The following is a 16,596-nucleotide window of genomic DNA, read 5'->3' as shown; positions in this document are numbered from 1 at the left end:
TGGTCTTCACTACTTAGATAAATATTTTGGGCCTTGGTCCTGTCCCAGGGAGGAATAGAATGATTAATCTTTGGTCTGCGTGTCTAACTTCTGATGTTTAATGTCACAATTGTCAGTGTAGCGCTGTGCTCTCAGTCTGGATTATGCACAAATTCCAGCAACCCATTGTCAGCTGTCTTTCTCAGAGGTCCATTTGCAACTGGACTGTATTACTGTCCTATTTGATTGTCTTGCCAACGTTGCTCTTCCTCACTGAAATGATTGCTGACTAAATGTCTTTGTAGACACAGGGATATATTTACAATCAACTGAGACTAAGCTGGTGGTCGCGTGGTTGAGATTTCACCTTCCAATGCAGGGGGTGCAGGTTTGATCCTTGGTTGGGGAGTGAAGAGCCCACATGCCTCATGGCCAAAAACCCAAAACCAGAAAGACAGGAACAATATTGTAACAAATTCAATAAGACTCTTTAAAATGGTTCAGGTCAAAAAAATCTTGAAAAAAAAAAAAACAACTGGCCTGACAATGAACAGATACAATGTATATAGTGACAGAAAGAAAGCTTTGGGTGAAATTGGTGTAAGTTTAAACTATAGAAAATGAAAATAAACCTCCATAATATCTCATGATGAATATCCTAGAAATAAAAAGAGAGAAACTATTTTTACTAATATACAATGTATAAATTAAATAAATCATTTATAATCTAAAATGTTTCAAATATTTTATTTTTAAAATTTTTATTTAAAAATTTTCACTAATTCTAGTTTCTTTTAGAAATTTTTAAATTAAAAAACTATCATAGTTTTAAAAGATTATGAGTGCTTCTTTTTTTAAAGTCAAGCAACACTGAAGTATAAGAAGTATAGTAAAGAAATTAACAAATGACTTCAAACACCCAGAAATAGCTGACCAACATTTCATGCCTGTCATTCCAGACATCTGTCTTAAATGTAACATACAAATGGTCCTCATGAACAAAAATAATTTCAAAACATTTGGGGCTTACTATACTTGTTATTTATTTGTTTTATTTTTCTGCTACAGGATAGCTGAATATCTTCATGTTGGATCATTTTGGTTCTTCATGTCAATCATTATCTAATACTTGTAAAGAATTTTTATTTATTTACATTCTTCTGGTTCTATTAAGAGGTAATTATGGTACAGCAAGTTTAAGGCACATAGCATAATGACGTGACTTACATATATCATGAGATGATTTCCACAATAAGTTTAGTAAACATCTATCATATCGTATAGAAACAAAAAACAGATGAATGGATAAAAAAGATGTGGGACCTGTATACAATGGAATATTACTGAGTCATGAAAAGGAACAAAATTGAGTCATCTGGAGTGGTGTGGATGAAGCTAGAGTTTGTCTGTCATACAGAGTGAAGTAAGTCAGAAAGAGAAAAACAAATATCATATATTCACTCATACATATGGAATCTAGAAAAATAGTACAGATGAACCTATTTGTAGGGCGGGAATAGAGATGCAGATGTAGAGAGTGGACAGATGGACATGGGGTGGAGAGGGAGGAGGATGGGATGAAATGGGAGAGTAGCACTGAATATATACACTGCCATGTGTGAAATAGACAGCTGTGGGAAGCTGCTATGTAGCACAAGGAGCTCAGCTCAGAGCTCTGCGATGACCTAGATGGGTGGCATAGGGGTGGCTGGGAGGGTGGTCCAAGCAGGAAGGGATATATGTATACATTTAGCCGGCTCACGTTGTTGTACAGCAAAAACTAATACATTGAATTATACTCCGATAAAGAAATAACAAATGAAAAAAAGAAACAAAAGAAAAAAATATTTTTCCTTGTGATGACAACTCTTAGGAATCGCTCTCTTAACTTTCAGAAGTAACATACAGTAATATTAACTGTATTAATCATGTTATATGTTATGTCCCTAGTACTTACTTATCTTGCAACTGGAAGTTTATGTCTTTTGACCACCTTTGTGACCATGCAGAGATATTACATTATTATAGACAATATTCCCCACACTGTACAAATCATCCCCATGACTCATTTATGTTGTAACTAGATGGCTGTACCTCTGAATCCCCCTCACCTATTTTACTCATTCCCCCCACCACCTCCATCCCAGCAACCATCTCTTTGTTCTCTCTATGACTGTTGGCTTTGTTATGTTTTTTTCATTTGTTTTGTATTTTAGATTCCACATATAGGTGAAATCATACAGTATTTGTCTTTGTCTTATTTCACTCAGCATAGTACCCTCTTGGTCCATCAGTATTGTTATAGATGGCAATATTTCATACTCATCTATGGCTGAGTAATATTCCATTGTACACCTTCCTTATCCTTTCATTTTTTTTGATGGGCGCTTAGGTTGCTTCCATATCTTGGCAATTGTAAATGATGCTACAATGAACACAGGGGTACATATATCTTTTCAAATTAATGTTTTTGTTTTCTTTGAAAAAATACCCAGGAGTGGGATTGCTCGATCATATGGTAGTTCTGTTTTTAATTTTTTGAGAAAACTCTATACTGTTTCTATAGTGGCTGCACCAATTTACAGTGACCAATTTCCCCCTTGTATGTCTATCTGATTTTGATACCAGGTAATGCTGGCTTCACAGAATAAGCTGAAAAGTAGTCCTTTCTCCTCAACTTTCTATGATACTTCTGTGAAATTGGTGATATTTCTTCCTTAAATGTTTGGTAAATTCACCAGTGAAGTCACAGTGATGGTAATTTCTTTGAAAGTTGGTTTTTAACTACAAATTCTATGTATTTAATACATATAGGGCTAGTCAAGTTACCTTTTCTTTTTCTTGAATGAGCTTTGGTAGTTTGTGTCTTAAAAGAAAACTGTTAAATGTATTGGCATAAAGTAGTTTATTTCCTTATTATCCTTTTAATATTTGTAGATTCTGTATAGATGTCAACTCTCTCAATTCCTGTTATGATGATTTGTCTCATTATTCTTTTTTTCCCCCGATATATCTGGCTAGAACTTTCTCAATTTTAAAAATTCATTCAAATATCTAGTTTGTGGGTTAATTAGTTTTTTCTGTATTTTTCTATTTCTTTGTTTCTGCTTTGATCTTTATTATTTCCTTTTTTCTACATTGGGTTTCCTGTGCTCTTCTCTTTCTATTTTTTAAAGATAGAAACTGAGATCATTCATTTGAAGATCTTTCTTCATTGTCTAATACAGGCATTTAGTGTTATAAATCTCCCCCTAATTACTCCTTTAGTGACATCTCACAAATTTTGATAAGTTGTATATTTGCTTTATATGGTTCAAAATGATAACTACTTTTCCCTGTAATTTTTCCTTTGACCCATTAGATTATTTAGAGATATGTTACTTGATTTCCAAATATTTGGGGATTTTCTAGAGATCTGTTTAATGATTTCTGATTTAATTCCATTGTGATTAGAAAATACACATAGTTTGACTTGAATTCTTTTATATTTACTGAGACTTATCTTGTGGCCTAGAATATAGTCCATTAGGGTAAATGTTCCATGTGTGATTGAAAAGAATGTTTATTCTACTTTTTTTGAAAATTTTCTATAAATGTCAACTAGATCAAATCTGTTCAAAGTATTGTTCAAATTTTTAATATCTTTACTATTTTTTTATTTTATCAATTATTGAGAGACATGCATTGACATCTCTGACTGTTTCAAAATAAACCCAGCCAAAGACATGTAGAGGCAAATCGAGTAACAAAATCGAAGAAGATGACCACATAATTATATTTTTAAAGACAGAAGTTTGAAGGTGGGACATCAGTTAACACAAAGGAATGAATCGCTAGGTATAGAATTGAAGGTGTGGGAGGAGATCTGAGCCTTCAAGCATGCTTAATAAGGTAACCAACGATTCTACTTCTGAATAAAGACTGGACCCTTCTATTTGTGCCAGTGATGAATTTTCTAATGAAACAAGTTGAGAGTGTACATGAAACTAACCAACATGAAAAAAGAATTTGTCCAGTCATGACAGTCTTTAGGGACAACCTTAGCTGCAATCACAAGCAGCAGTATGTAACTGTCATTAACCTTATTCCTCTCACTCTGAATTGTGCATCCACACTCACACAGATAAGAAGCCATTTACAAAGCACGGGTGTTGGCGGCCCCACCAACTCTATCTAACCCAGTTAGCACATTTTCTAACATCCTGTCATGAAGTCATTGGCAGTGTCGGTGTTCGAAAACTGCATGGCTCAGGTGTTTCTAAACCCTTTTAATCCATGACAAAGGCCTCCCTTTATTGTTGTTTTGTTTTCCTTTGCTGCCCTACAGCATGGCAGCCAGTGTGTGCTCCTGATAAGCAGTGAGCCATGCAGACGCGGTTCAGTTTCCTTGTGTACACCACCATGCAACCTGCCAAGGCCCTAGTGTGGGAGGCAGCATGGTTTCCTGTCCCCACACCCAGAGCCAATGCCAATGGCACCCCGTACAGTGGTTAGCAGGCCAGATAGCTTCAGAAGAAGATGAAATTAATGTTTTGTGTCACAAATGACATTTACCATTGCCTAATTTGGAGGCTATAGCATTGCTAGTGTGAATAAATTCATTCTAATCCAGGTGAGGTAGCAGCAACTTCAAAGTTAGAGCAAAAAGGAAAAGAAACTGCTACAATGATAATGGATTTTTTGAAAGGTTTTTTCCTCTTTTTCTTCCTGAGTTTGCATGGCAGGAATAAAGAGAGGACTATACTGGTTCAAGACACAATGCTGATATTTGCTATTGTTAACAAGAGAGGCCCCTGTGTATCCGGGGGAGTGCAACAATGGAAACAAGAGTAGACTCTAAAAATGGTGAAAGCTTGAATAACTGGTTTGAGGAAGAGATTTGTAAGATTGTCAACTTCTTTGTGAATTGGAGCTTGACTTTGTAAGTTGGATGACTATCTTGACTGCCGAGCTGGGATGAAGAACCAAGTCAGGGTCCATGTGGGGTGATTCTGTGGGAGATCTCTGAGCTGCTAGTAGCTGAATGCTGGGCTGGGGGAAACTAAAGTTCCAGGTAAACTAGAAAGTAGTTGGGACAGAGGAACCAATGTAGAGGTCAATTCAGAATCTAACAGAGACGACCAGGTTCCAGGAGAGTATTGAGGATCAACAGGATTAAGAGATGGGGATCTATTGCAGGGATAAGTTAATAGCTAAGTCTTGTTTGAAGATGAGAATCAGCAGGATGGAGGACCACTTCTTAAAAACCCACCCTTCTGTGAGCATGTATGTTTTAATTGTAATGATAAGTCCCTACTGCCACCCCTGGTTCCTACAGGAGCCTAACAAGGTTTTGAAAGCAACCTCGGGTTCTGTGTACACTGCAGATCAGTACATTTGAGCAGTCTGACAAGAGCTGTGGGTCTAAACTCTCAAGGCTTTTCCCATTCTTTTAGTCAGTTTTCAAATGATCAAGAGCTTGTTTTCTCTAGAAACATACGCTGAAAGCCAGGGAGCTAAAGAGAAGAGAATGATTATATCATAGAGATTTTATTTTCCTGAGAATATCTTTTTAGCATAGCCCCGATTTCCAATTCTCCAGCTTCCTACCACCTTTTTACCTTTCAGCCTCATCCATGCCACACCTTCCCTGGCACTTGCTACCCTCCACAGAAGAAAGACAGAAATAGCCATCCCAGTATTTTAACAAAAATGCAGTTTCCTCTTATTTGGGGAGGTGAGAGCTCATTTTCCACCAAATCTGTAGTTGAGGCCTCTATGAGTTTCTATCCATCTGTCAATCAGCTTTGTAATATAGTTTTAGACAAATAATTGGGAGACACCTCCAATCCTCTTGGGATTCAGCAGTCACCCACTGAGTCTTTCCTCCAATTTGTTTCAGATTGCTTTCTAATCCACCTGCCTCCTCATCTCAGACTGGTCCCTACAGTTTCACACAAGTCCTGAGTTTTCTTTCTCCAAAGTCCCTCTACCTTGCCATTTCCCCAGATCACTGCCTGTAACATCTCTTCTGAACTTGGGGTAACACCCAGTGAATATGCTGTCTCTAGCACAACTGACTGCTCAGTGTTCAGAGGTTCTGATTAGAAAATCTTCTCCTCCTCCTACCAGCCATGAAACCACACCTCTGACATATTTTAAGATATAAGTCAAGTCACATCTCTTAGTTTGCCCTGATTGTGCAAGTCAGCACTAATATCTAAGCTTAACTCTCAGCTCCTTCCTTCCTTCCTCCTTTCCTTTTCAGCAAATATTTAATGAGTTCTTAGTGTGCACCGGGCACTCATTCTTTAAGGAACTGGGTTACAGGAGTAAATAAGACATATAAGGTCTTGACGCTTATGGAGTTTACATTTAGAAGGTAGAGACACCAATCAACTGTTAAACAAGAAAATGATCATTCAAGATGTGCAATAGTGAATTGTGGATAATTAATGTGATAAGGAGTGCTCATGGGTACTTTAAATGAGTGGTAGGGAAGACCTCTTTGAGGAGATAACATTTAATCTGTGATCTAAGTAGCAAAAGGAGGATTCTATGCTCTGAGCTTCCATAGAGAAAATAACATTCCAATGAGTAGAAATTTCCAATGCAAAAGCCCTAAGATAAAATATAAATTGGAAAAGTGTAATCTTGTCCTCTGTTGCTTCTATAGGCTTCCCTGGTGGCTCAGATGGTAAAGAATCTGCCTGCAATGCAGAAGACCTTAGTTCAATGCCTGAGTTGGGAAGATCCCCCAGAGGAGGGCATGGCAACTGACTCCAGTATTCTTACCTGGAAAGTTCCATGGACAGAGCAATGTGGTGGGCTACAGTCCCCTGGAGATCCCCTGGAGAAGGGAATGGTATGCCATAAGTATACATGAAATATGTAATGTACATTTATAAAGAATATGCAAAAAGCTTTAATACTATGAGGAATATCTGCCCTAATTATATGTTCATACATTTTTTTCTTCTCCAGTGGAATCTCTACAAAGCATTATCCAACCTGGTAAACTCTCAGTCTACATTTGAGGATATTGATTAGGAGGCAGATACATATTCAGGAGGAAAAGTGGCAAATTTGGGGGTAATAGGAAGTGAATTTATTCTCCAGCTGTTCTCTAGACTGAATGATGCTTAAACTCAAGAGAGAAATTAATATACAGTTCATCAAGATTTACACTTAGGCGTGTACCTGACTCTTGACTTTTTCTCTTTAGCATTTATTTAGCTTCCCCCTTTCACAGAGTGACCCCATGCTCCACATCGTCCACTAACCAGCTTACCCCGGCTCAACTGAACACGTTGTAAAATTACTTTCAGTGTGAGTGAGAACCCGCCATCACATTTTATGACTGGTACAATAAAGAACAAGAAAATGCAGTTTTCAAATGATAATATGCGCAGTGTGGTGCTTTTAACTCAGTGGGACTTACGGGGAATGGTGTCATTACAAAAAGAAGAGAAAGAAGAGGAGAAGCAAAAGGCGTTGTTGTGCACTTAGTGCTGCCGCTGGTTGTGTTTGGGTCCGCAGTGCAAAGAGTGGAGCAGAACCTCCTAAAACAAGGGCTGTGTGTGTATCGTCACTTTGCTCCTTGAACTCTATAATGTAACAGCACAACTTCCATCAGTGAACAGAGGTGTGTGAACCTGCTTGTCTTGGTTTTCCAGCAGCGGAAGTACAGAAAATGCAACAAGAAGACTCAGATTTCAGGAAGGCTGGGTCGCCAAGCAGCCGCTTGGGATGGATGGAGTCCAAGGCAGGACCCAGCAGCCCCCAAACAGGTGTGATTTGTGAAGGAGGCTGCAGAGAGCGGATCAGCTGTTTCACAGTCTGGTTCAGGTTTCATACAGAAAGACGAAAGCGATGATAAATTTGCAAATACACAGGCACAAAAGGTTCCCCACCACAGCTGGTACATCTCGTTCCACTCTTCACAAAATCAAGGACAACCAGCACTGGCTGTTAAAAGCCTCATGATTTTCAACTACTGAGAAGAGCTAAGAGTAAGCAATATACAGACAAATTGTGGATTTGTTACCAGTTCTCCATGACAAACATTGAACTACCGATTTTATGGGAAGTAATCTTCATTTCTGTTCCTCCTGGTAATAAATGTTCAGGACCCAAAATGCCTGGGGGCAAATCCTGCCTCCAGAATTTACAAATGTTAAACAACTTCAGTAAAGTTACTTAAACATGCTGCTTCTCAGTTTTCTCATCTGTAAAGTGGAAATATTATTGGTATATACCATACAGAATTGTTATGAGGATAAGTGAGGTGGTTAAAGTCCTTAGAGCTCATACTAAGAATTCAGAAATTCTCCTCTAGCGTCCTAACAGGAAACCGTGGCTGCACAGAACACTAAGACACTAACAGAACTCTAGTCTCTGGGCACCAGTTTATTTTATAGTAAGAAAATCACACACACATATGCACACTTAACAAAGTTTATTGGTTATACCTGCTCTCTGAGAAGAAACAGATTTAGAATCAGAATATGACTTAGTTATCCTATGAGAAATGCCTGGGGAAAGCTACACTACTCATGGATCTTTAACATGTTAAAAGTGGATCAGAAAGCCCCATACAGTCCCTCATCCAGTAAAGTGACTCCTTTGACTCCTGTAGATACTGCTTCTCAAATGTTGACTCAAGTATTGACTGCGTGACTGCTTCTTCACGTAGTCTTTAAAATAGCCTTGCAGACATGTCACATGGAGGCCCGCTAATCATCGGTGGAGGGCTCCAGGTAAGCAGTCACCTTCAGAGCTGTGCCTATAGCAGCATCACCTGGGGAGCTTTAAATATCCAAAGCCAGGGCCCCACATGAGATGACATATCAGACTGGGTGGATGGGGCCCAGGCACTTGTGTATGAGGCTCAGTGACAGTTGGCTAACACCGAGGTGACAACTGCTCTTATTTTATGAACAGGGACATACAGGCCACTAAAGTAATGTACTCAAGGCCACCGGGGCTCATGAGTGGCAGAGTCAGGATTAGTCTAAGGCATTTTTTTTTCTAAGACATTTTTAACTCAAACAAAATGCCAGCAGTTCTCAAGTGGAGGGGGGACTGCAGGAGAAGAATTGCATATCCGAATCACATGGAATTCTTTTTGAAGAATCGCCGTCATCACCTCTACCACCACCTCTGCCCTCTTTCTTGTCCCACCCGTCATGTTGTCCAGGGATCTGATATGATGCTAATGCATACTTGCTCAGGAAATGTTCCCAAACATCCAGACCTGAGAAGTGTGGATCCTATCCCATCAGGAATCTGTAGCTCAGAATCGTTGCTTTTAAAAAGCTCCTCAGCTAATTCGTACATGAATCTAGGTTTGAGAAATACTAGTTGCTCAGATGGTCAGCTTTTGAGGCAGTAGCACATCATGCATCATTAATAAGACTTGGGTTAAGGATGGGCAATAATAGGCTGTCTTGAAAGGTGGTACTGAAATGAGGATACCAGAGCCCAGGAGGCACAGGTCTGTCACAGACTTCCCAGATCTGCCTCGCAGGTATGGCCAGGACTTGGTATGACCTCCTATAATTCCTTGTTATTCCAGATAATTCAGTTGGCATTAAGACACCTTTGTTTTCTCTTATTTGCTCTGTCTATGAAATCTTGCTGTTTATCTCCACTGTGTTTACACTGGACACAGGGGATAGACATGGATATTTTTGAAAACAGCCCCTGCTGTCAAAGCTTTGGAGAAATCCTGACACACAGGGGCTTTTCGAGAACTTGCTGATACTGTATTACATATCATATCAGGGTTCATAAGAGAAAAAAACAAACACTGGCTGAGACCCTAAGAGCAACACCACCAGCATGCCCTCCCTTTGTTTCTTACCAATAATCAGATGAGATCGGGTGTGTTCAGGGTGATTTGGCCATAGACGCTTCCTAATAATAAATTCTGCGAGTTATGGGAGTTTGGATTGTTGGGTGATGATATATTTGGCCGAGAGTGCTGATAAACTTGGGGACATTGTGAATGATTTTGTAATTTGGAAGGAATTCAGCATATATATGCTGGTGAATTGGGCTTACGTCTTTTTAAAGCCCGCTCCCACAATGCAGGTAACCTCATGATCAATGCTTCCTAGGAATCTTTCAGCCAGACTGTTGCAATATTTATCTTCCTAACAGCCCAGTGAATATGGTAAAATCTATTTCACCAGTGGGGGCATCTTTCTAGAACCACTGAATGGACCAGTGCAGCCACAGCTCGCTGCCCTCCACAGGGACCTTCTGTTTGTGCTGGGGTCTGCGGGAGACAGCGGCCTGGATGGGGCTTCTCCCCAGGAGGCACAGATTCATGCTTCTCGGGGCAGCAGCCTTACGGTCCAAGTGTGCTACAATATAAAAAAAATCGGGGCTTTTGCTGAAAGCCTTCCTTTGTCTGCTTGCTAGCCTAGTTTGCCATCCAAAAGATTCCACAGAGTTGATGTTTCCGTTCCTTTAATTCAGTGTTTGGGATGACACAGCCCCAGCCCAGCTGTCTCCCAAGTGAAGGGGTGTGTGTGTAAATGTTACCCAGTGTTTTCTCGGCCTCTTTTCTTTCTTTGGGTCGGAAGCAAGGCTGTCACGCTGTATGTTGTTATTTAAGGGGTATGCTGAGATGTTTCCTTTCTGCGATGGAAAAGATCTTTTCAAGGGAGTCTCTTTATTCCTCTGACATTTCCACTCTTGAAAAGCTGACCCAGTTCCCGCAGAATGACAAAAGAAGCACACAGAGAAAACAGATTCCCCTGGGGGACTGATAAACCCAGGTGAACTCTGGCCAACTGAGTTTCCCTTAGAGCACCAGGCAAACTGCCAGAAAGCTGAGGAAGAGTCACATCTCAAAGATGCGTGGACAAATTAGGATCTGCTCAACTTTGAGCTGCCTTTCAGAATTTGTCTGTTTTTATAAGAGTCCACAAGAAAGTTCATTCAATCCCACACTCTGTGTGCAATGATGTCTGGACATCTGGTCTACCATTTGTCTTCCTTTGGTTCTAGAGGGTCCTACCTGGGGTCTAAGGATTCACCTTTAAGCCAGGGTTTCCGAGTCAGTGTGAATAAACCAAAGAAGTTTCCAAGACTCCAGAGACTTGAGTCAGCTCACGTTCACTACAGGTATTGGCCTCTCCAGAAACTAGCACTACTATTGGGTTGTAGAATCTGGGAAGAGGAAGGAGATAAATGGATATAGTACTAGGTCCTGTATACCTCACACAGTTTTAAACATTACAGTTGTTTGTCTAATCATTGCTCAGAAAATTCTGAATAGAAGTTGACCCCTTTGTGTAACTTACTTGCAACTCTTCCCAGATCCTCTGTATTTACCAACATTTTAGCCTTTTTCTTCCCTGATAACTAGAGAGAGGCTCAAAGTTTAATTTCCCTCTACTCGGTTTTCTCTTATTAGGGTGAGTCTGAATTATAAAACCACAACTGCTTTTGTGACTGGCCTATAATTTGGTGTTTTATGTACAAAGTAAAGAGGAATTCTTTAGGATACATGTTCTTTTCATCAGATTCTGTGAGCAAAGAACATCAATCGATGTATCCACTTGGCTTGTCTCATTCCATGTTTTCTTAGATCATATTCCCTATCCTTTACATTTTCAATTGAATTTCATTGACTCCTTTCAACTATCTTTTTTCCATTTAGTCATTCAACCAACAATTTCTGTAAGTAATTGTAGGTATTGCCCTAGAGAATGGAACAAAGAGACTCCTTGCCCTCTAAGAGATGATGGTAGGTGGGAGAAATCAACATAAGAGCATCACAGTATTATCAGTAACAGAACTAAGAATTGATGCTAGAAGAGAGACAGATACAGAGTGCCTTGGGAGCAGAAGAAATAAGAATCCCTTATTCTGCCAGGGAAGATTGCCAGTCAAGATTTCTGGGAGAGATGGCAATAACCTCAGATATGCAGATAACATTACCCTTATGGCAGAAAGTGAAGAGGAACTGAAGAGCCTCTTGATGAAAGTGAAAGAGGAGAGTGAAAAAGTTGGCTTAAGACTCAACATTCAGAAAACGAAAATCATTACATCTGGTCCCATCACTTCATGGCAAATAGATGGGGAAACAATGGAAACAATGACAGACTTTATTTTCTTGGGTTCCAAAACAACTGCAGGTGGTAACTGCAGCCATGAAATTAAGGCACTTGCTCCTTGGAAGAAAAGCTGTGACCAACCAAGACAGAATATTAAAAAACAGAGACATTACTTTGCCAACAAAGGTCCATCTAGTCAAGGCTATGGTTTTTCCAGTAGTTATGTATGGATGTGAGAGTTGGACTATAAAGAAAGCTGAGCACCGAAAAATTGATGCTTTTGAACTGTGGTGTTGGAGAAGACTCCTGAGAGTCCCTTGGACTGCAAGGAGATCCAACAAGTCCATCCAAAGGAAATCAGTCCTGAATATTCATTGGAAGGACTTACATTGAAGCTGAAACTCCAATGCCTTGGCCACCTGATGAGAAGAACTGAATCCTTGGAAAAGACCCTGATGCTGGGCAAGATTGAAGGCAGGAGGAGAAGGGGATGACAGAGGATGAGATGGTTGGATGGCATCACAGACTCGATGGACATGAGTTTGAGCAAGCTCTGGGAGTAGGTGATAGACAGGAGGCCTGGCATGCTGCAATCTATGGGGTTGCAAAGAGTCATACATGACTAAACAGCTGAAATGAACTGAACCAGGGGAAAACTGGAAATGTTTCACAAATGAGTTGTAGGTGATAACAGTACAGCAGTGAGCAAACAGTGGGTTAACTTGTCCTGTCTACTTATTCATAGTCCCTAGCTGAAGGTGAAAATGAAATCAGGATTTTCCTCTGTGTGAACTTAAATCGATTTTTGAAAACTTTACAGAATTAATGTTTAGCAAAAGGTAATAATGAGTCAGTGGCATTGAATCTATCAAATATTCTCAATGAGGGAATCTTGGCAATAATGATGGAAAACTGTTTCACACACACACACTTACATGTGCACAAGCATGAATTTAGTTACACATACAAGTAGCTCAGACAGTAAAGAATCTGCCCACAATGCAGGAGACCTGGGTTCGATCACCGTTTTGGGAAGATGCCCTGGATAAGGGAATGGCTACCTACTACAGTATTCCTGCCTGGAGAATTCTATGGACAGAGAACCCTGGTGGCCTTGGACTACAGACCATGGGGCCGCAAAGAGTTAGACACAATTGAGGGACCAATGCCTTCACTTTCACATATCCATTCTACCCTAATGGCAGATTTGTGAGTGGGAGATGCAGGTGTGGAGTGATGGCTATATAGTCATGGTACCTCATGAAATCACTCCTGAGAAGGCCATAGACCCTCTGACCTGTCTGTGTGCACACCCCAGTCCCTTGTCCCAAGTGTTAGGAAGGGCCATCTCCATGGCCATGCCAGCTCCACAGGGACCAAAATCATCACACCACCTCTGTCTCTGTGCCAATGTATTTATCACTCAGTCAGTTTTCTGAGTGTCTAAGTGTGTTCAACCCTAAAGAAGAGAAAAAGTATTTGTTGTCACTGTTTAGTTGCAAGTGTCCCACTCTTTGCAACCCCATGGACTACAGCCAGGCAGGTTTCCCTGTCCTTCATTATCTCCCAGAGTTTATTCAAACTCATGTCCATTGAGTCGGTGATGCCATCCAACCATCTCATCCTCTGTCACCCACTTCTCTCCCTGCCCTCAATCATTCCCAGCATCAGGGTCTTTTCCAATGAGTTGGCTCTTTGTATCAGGTGGCCAAAGTATTGCAGCTTCAGCTTCAGCATCAGTCCTTTTAATGAGTATTGACTTCCTTTAAAATTGACTGGTTTGATCTCCTTGCTATCCAAAAATATATATTGTATTTAATGCCTTCTATGTGCCAAGATTATGTTTCTACCTTCATGTATTGTCATCTCACTTAAACCTCATAATAATCCTGTGAGACACACATTGCCGTTTCTAAATTTCATTCCAGTAAACCAAGTCTCAGAGGAGTTAAAATGTCTGGCTAACATCACATAGCTTTCAAGTGATCTTCCTTTGTCATAAAAGGTATATGGATCAGGAGCTAAACTATGTGTGTTGGAGTTCTTCTTACATCTGTGTCCTAGCTCTGAGACAGATATATAATACTGGGTCATCTTGGAAAAATTTCTTCCTCTTCCTTAACCTCAGTTTATCTGTAACAGAAAGATAATACTAATTGCAGAGGTTTATAATGAGACAGTGTTTATAATGTGATTAACCCTTTGGTACACAGCAAGCACCTAATATATAACAGCTGTCCTAAAAAAGGTTAAATTGGGAGTTCAGGTCTGTTTTCATTACATCCCTTCCATAGGAAACTGGTGAATTTCCTTTTTCCATTTTTTCCAGCTCCATCCTTAATGTCAAAGAGATGTCACCGGTTCAAGGCCAGAGCCTAATGGACCATGAACAAGCAGCTTTCAGGTATGAGCCACCAGCTGGGATGCTGGTTACTCATCGTCCAATCCTCTCTCTCCTTCTGAAGCTTAGTCCCTAGTGGCCCCTAAGGATAAAAAGAGCAGTTATTCTGGGGCACACATGGCATGTGAGGATGTTTTCTTTTTACTGAGTGGCACAGGCAGTAATCCAATTCCAAATAATACATAAAGCTAAATGATGGAGTTAGCCGAGTATACCTGAAAAGGCCAACATTCAGCTCATGATTATTAAATGCCTACCTAGGCTAGACGCTAGTCATACAAATAATTCACAGCCCTGTCTGTCTACCACGGGCTCAGGGTCAAGCCAGGAAGACCAACAAGAGAACAAGGTCCATCTAGGGCACAGGGCACTACCAGCCTTGCACAGAGGGTTGCAAGCTAAGGCTGCAGGTGTCCCACCTCAGCATCCAGGTTGGCACGTGGACAGCATGTGAGTGGTATGGATGACACCTGCTCAAGCCTGCCATCCAAGCCATGCTGTGATTGAGCTCATTCATATGAAAGGGTGACTATTTCCCCAAATTTCCTTGACCATTTGTCTTGATGTGTTCATACAATTTCTTCCAACGTAAGGACTTAAATTTTAAATGTAAAACAAATGCTGCTGGTCATTTCGCATAAAGTTCCCAAATATGAACTCCTTAACTGGATTATGACACTTTCTCTATTTTTTCTGGTGGAGGATCAAAGGTGAGAACCTGATAAAGAGGCATGAGGAGGAATCTGCCACAAGGCCAGAATCTGCTAACATTGCCAAAAACATGAATCCACTTCACCTGGCTTTGGGAGTGGCTGAAGGAAGAAGATGCATTCCAGGACAGAAAGGCACATCTGAGGTTTACAATGGGAGTTAGAAAAACTTGCATCAACATTATTTAGATTTATTAAAATATCTCCTTATAAAGCTTTGGTCATATCTAAAGAAGTTTAGTTAAGTGTGTGAATGTGTGTGTTTTTCTTTTGAGAATTGTGAAATACCAAGATGCTTGATACGGAGAAGGCAATGGCAACCCACTCCAGTACTCTTGCCTGGAAAATCCCATGGATGTAGGAGCCTGGAAGGCTGCAGTCCATGGGGTCGCTGAGGGTCAGACACAACTGAGCGACTTCACTTTCACTTTTCACTTTCATGCATTGGAGAAGGAAATGGCAGCCCACTCCAGTGTTCTTGCCTGGAGAATCCCAGGGACAGGGGAGCCTGGTGGGCTGCCGTCTATGGGGTCACACAGAGTCGGACACAACTGAAGTGACTTAGCAGCAGCATAGCAGCAGCAAGGTGCTTGATAATAGAATGCATCAAGACCCTTGGGTAGTGGTACTTGGCTGCTATGTTTTAGACTTTGCAAATACAATGACTGTTTTGGAGATAGTTTCTTAGCACCTAGTTCTGTGCCTGGCTTTGTGCTGGATACTGCAGGGCTGTGGAAAATGAAATGTGTCTTCTGGGCGGCTTCTGTTCAGAGGCTGACACAGAGATCTCACCTACAACTGAAAAAAACTTTGAGCAGGTATATAAATCAAATGATGAAAAAGAATAACACTCTGAACCAGCATGAGGTAAATGCTGCATATAAATCTTTGCATTACTGCAAACCTCGAAGGTACTGCAACTACCCTCAGGTGCTTTGGAAGCATTCCAAAATGCATAGTTTAGTTAAATGCGCCTATCCAGATGTTGAGATAAAATTAAGATCTTTCTTGGACTCCGTACTAGAGAACTTCGTCACATCTCTACATGACTAAGTCACTTCCTAAAGTGTTTAGTGTGATGTGAAGTGCCTGGAGGAGAATTTCAGAGAAGCTGGAAATGGCTAAAAAGTTAGAAAAGAAGTATTATAAGAAAAAAAACACAAAACTAGATAAGACTATTCTACTTATAGAAGAGAGCTAAGTGAAAATAAAATCTCTTCCCAGGTGGAGTTAAACTAAAACCTCCACAAGCCCCTTAGGAGCCAGAGGAAAGTGGGTGAAGGAATAAGTAACTTAAAGTGAGCTAGTGGGAAGGGCCGAGCATGAATCCAATTTTGTGCTTAATCTCCTGGCAAATTGGAATGGATCCTCAAATCCGTAGTACTTTTCTCCAGAAATCTAGGGAATTTGATTAATATTTGCTACACTTTGCCACGGTACAATGCTAGCAGGCGGA

At 40.4% G+C, this 16,596-nt stretch overlaps 1 long non-coding RNA gene across 1 annotated transcript in view; it reads left to right on the top strand.

Annotated features, from left to right (window-relative positions):
* The window catches only part of LOC147347669 (uncharacterized), a 43,811-nt gene extending 28,439 nt beyond the window's left edge, over positions 1 to 15,372 (top strand). Inside the window, exons 3-4 of the long non-coding RNA XR_015152440.1 lie at positions 14,359 to 14,433; positions 15,133 to 15,372. This is a non-coding gene — a long non-coding RNA (uncharacterized LOC147347669). The remainder of the gene's footprint in view (positions 1 to 14,358; positions 14,434 to 15,132) is intronic.
* Positions 15,373 to 16,596: the final 1,224 nt, after the last annotated feature.

The sequence above is a fragment of the Bos grunniens genome, chromosome 23 (assembly GCF_055505025.1).
Source record: "Bos grunniens cultivar Pamir isolate PY7600 chromosome 23, Bosgru_T2T1.0, whole genome shotgun sequence".
NCBI lineage: Eukaryota > Metazoa > Chordata > Mammalia > Artiodactyla > Bovidae > Bos > Bos grunniens.
The sequence above is the reverse complement of the archived record's forward strand: the minus strand, read 5'-3'. Positions and strand labels throughout refer to the sequence as shown.